The sequence below is a fragment of the Sphaeramia orbicularis genome, chromosome 9, assembly GCF_902148855.1.
Source record: "Sphaeramia orbicularis chromosome 9, fSphaOr1.1, whole genome shotgun sequence".
Classification (NCBI taxonomy): domain Eukaryota; kingdom Metazoa; phylum Chordata; class Actinopteri; order Kurtiformes; family Apogonidae; genus Sphaeramia; species Sphaeramia orbicularis.
In genome coordinates this window covers 3363044-3367211 of record NC_043965.1, presented here as the reverse complement: position 1 = coordinate 3367211, position 4168 = coordinate 3363044, and positions in this window count along the sequence as shown.

Sequence of the window (4168 nt, the reverse complement as noted above, 5' to 3'; positions counted from 1 at the left end):
ATTCACCGACACTTACTGACATGTGAGTCGTGAACATTTCCAGACTCCAGACATTTGTCGCTCAAAGCATTCCTGCTGTCTGTGAAGAACCTCAAAGGGCTGCTGCGCACAACGTGGACGAAGTTATGGTGGTAGGCGGGACTTTTCTATCCACGTGAGTCCGTTTTATTTCACATCATTTATCCATGTGGTGAACCGCTGTGGAGCCATTCTGGTGCTGTAAGTTTGTACATGAAAAAGTAAAATTTGAAACTGAAAATTCAAGTTTGAATCTGGAATTTTGAAAAATACAACAATGTATTCAAATTAACAATAAGTGTATAAAAAGTTTTTTCAGGTTAAATATAATTTTGTTTGTTTGTTCATTTATTTGTTTCAAATTAGCATTAAACCAAACAACTAAAGAATAATATAAAGAAAGTCCCACATTTGAACAGGAGCAGGATGAAGTTTAATTTAGAATCTCCCACCCCCTTACCCCGTCCTTCAACCTACCCTAAATTCCTACACAAAACACAAAATTGCTGTACATATAAAGAATAGACTGTCCATTTTGCAGCAGCGTTTCACATTAAAGTAAACGCTGTCCTTTTCGTAGCAGTAATAGTGCACATATCAAAAACAAAAATAAACTCTGTCCATTTCATAACAATAATACACAGATCAAAAACAAAAGTAAACTATCCGTTTCATTACAAAAATGCACAAAAAAATATACTGTCCATTTCTTAGCAGTAATATACTTATCAAAAATAAACTATGTCCATTTTATAACAAACACCCATACAAAAACAAAATTGTACTCTGTCCCTTGCATACAATAACACCCATATAAAAAAAAAACAAAAATGAACTATGTCCATTGCATAACAATAATACCCATATAAAAAAAACAAAAACAAAACAAACAAACAAACAAAAAAAAACACTTGGGTAATTCTTTTGAATAAATTATTTATTTTAATTTTTCACTTCCATATATATTTTAATATTTGAGGTGTTATTATTATAAATTTTTTTTTTCAGTTCCGTTTTATTTTTACAGCTTCAAATCTTTTTTCTTTTCACTTTCAGATCTCTTCTTTTTTGCTTGTAAAACTTTTGGCCCTGATGTGGCGTGGGGGGTGTGGCCTAAATATTCCAAATTCTTTTATTTATTTATTTATTTATTTTTTTCTTTTTTAACTTGTCTTGTCCAGTATCATAACAGCAGAAGGGTTGGTAGTCTGGCTGCCTTTTTGTGCTGAACAAATTTGCTTTGTCGAGGGAAACTTCATAAAGTTCCCCTTTGATATTCTACTGTCTTTATGTTTTTTTTTCAAAATTCAACAACAAAACTTGAATTTTCAGTTTCAACTTTTAGTTTTTCATGTACAAAACATTCGGTCTTAGAATAACTCCGTAAACCTCCCAACAGGAAAAATAAAACTCATGCCAAACCCACAGATTCTGCACATTGTTGGTTCAAAGTTCCAAACTTGTTTTTCCTCAGAAGACGAGAACCGTTCATTCACAGTTTGACTATTTGATCATTTAGTGACAAAAGGCTGATGTTCTCCAGTTAAAATGGAATAATTGATCTTGTCGTCAACCTGCTAACAGTGGATACTGCTCTGTCTGGCGTATCTCTGACTTCTATAAAACTGAGACTGTCTGCTCTCACAGGGGTTACATGTGGCGTTGAGTTTGGAAAGTGTCAAAAACAGGTGGGAAGTCTTGAATTCAAACAGACCCACAGCTTCCAAACCCACCAACGAACCAACTGTGTGTTTCCACCGACAGTTGAAGTCACTGAATAAAGGATAGAGCTCATTGTTTCCACATGTGTATTATAGAATCAGCAAGTTTTATTCAAAAACTAAAACTCCAACGTGATACAGTCTACTCTCGTTATACCGCCATTTTCGCTCACCGCCGACCAAAACCATTGCACAAAAATCCCCAATGCATTATTCCATTAGCTACCGCCATTTCCGCCTATCGCCATCTGCCAGCCCAGTTCCATGCACAAACAACACTTATACCATTGATTTCCCGACCGTTATACCGCCAGCGCCGCGGCGCGGCACCTCTGAGGTGCGCCGCGGCGCGGCACCTCCGAGGGGTGCCGGTAAAATCATTGTATAAGCCGCGTCGGAGTATAAGCCGCAGTGTTTAAAGTGTGGGGAAAAAAGTAGAGGCTTATAGTCTGGAATTTACGGTATATATAGGCTAACATCTTCATTTCAGATGTCAAAAAGTGTTTGCGGCTCCCAGTGTTGTCTTTTCCGTGGAAACCGGGTCGAAAGGGCTCTTTGAGTGTTAAAGGTTGCCGATCCCTGCCTTACAACATAACAGAATCAAGATTTATTTAGAAACGCAATTAGAACGGGTTAACGGAGGCAGCATAGACATCATATAGTAAAGACATGCACATTATGGACGCAACCCGTTGTAACGCCATTTTCGCTATATGGCCAATTTGGCCGCGAACGGAAGTTGGCGGTATAACGAGAGTAGACTGTATCATGAATTGCGTGCAGATAACACGCCACTTTTCATTGGCGTATTATCTGTACGCATTATAAGCTTTCCACGTCTATCAAATACCACACGATTAGCGCTATTAGCAGTTAGCACCATTAGCGGTTAGGGTTAGCGGTTACGGATATGTAAACCGGAGATCTTGGCGTACATTGACAGGTGATCAAATGGTGTTGAATAACATGTGAAAGGATGAAAATATGTACATATAGCCTGGGGCGCCGCTAGCAATTATGAGCCCATGAAAGATAAATGACATGGGCCGTTTATAAAATTCAGTATCGTATCGATTTGTCGGACCGGGGGTGTGGTCCATGACTGATGTAACTAACGCTGGCATGAAGTGAAACTGAAATTTAACATACTTTCAACGTCTGACTCCTCGCTTCTATGCCTCTATTATTCAGCGGATCTTACACAAAATGTTTCACAGCCTCTAACCTGTATCCCCTAGACCCCCTCCATTGCTCTATGGGCCCCCCCACAAATGCTGGGCCCATGAGTTTGTCACATTTACCCCCCATAGCACGCTAAGTGCCCTAAGAACTGGCGTGACATACAATGCAATTTCATGAGATCAGTATGAAAACTCATAGACGCTTATTTTAATAGTTGCTTAAAATAACACTGTGTCTTATAATGTTAACATCAACTGATAACACTGGTCAACAACAAATTAATTGTTTAAGTTTTTTTAGCTGATTTGGGATAATTTTGGTGTGCTGAATCCAAAAATCACATTAATTTTGCTCGATCAGGTCAACTTTCTGAACTATGCTACATATTGGCTTTTGAACATTTTTGCTTACATTTATGGGCATTTTCACATCATATGATACAAAATTCTTTCATATTTCTTGCAATAAACGAGTTCTGAAGATTTGACTTTTGCCAATTTATGATTAATGTTTTTTTTAATATAACAGGTGAATGAAATGACTTCGACTAGAAGATCTTGCAAAAATAAGCCTGACGTATTCTGCTACATCTGCGCTGAATACACCATTGTACCTAACAGGAATCAAGTCACAAGTTAAAGTGTGCTTACCAATCTTATTTTGGTATTAATTATTATATTTTGTGAGAAGATCAAATTTTCAAAATCAAATTAGCAAAAAAACCTGACCTGATTGAGAAAAACAGATGTCATTTTTGGATTTAGCGGTGCAAAATGGTCCGAATTCAGTTGAAAAAACCTCAACAACTTGCAAAAGACATTTTTTTGTAACCCAGTGTAGTTTACACTGTAGCTCAGTTAGCTTAGCTCAGTTAGCTTAGCTCTGTTAGCTTAGCTCTGTTTTTAGACTTAAACAGCCACAGTAAAAGCACTTATCACCTCTGTTTTCTGTTGGGTTTGTGTCGTCAGTAACTGAACTAAAGATCTGTTTGAATCCAACAAAGGTCAGAACTGTCACAGTTTAGTCTGAACTGTGGATCAACAAACGGCAACTTAGCAACAACAAGAACATCCCATAATAACTTTATACCTTCATAAACCTCAGACTCACACTCACTCATGTAGAAGAAACGCTGATGTTTCACCATCAAACTCCATTCTGTACATTTACAGCTGAGTCCAGAGGAGAAAACCCCTTTAATTAACACTAACTCCATGTATGTGTTCATCAGGATGTTATGAACAGTT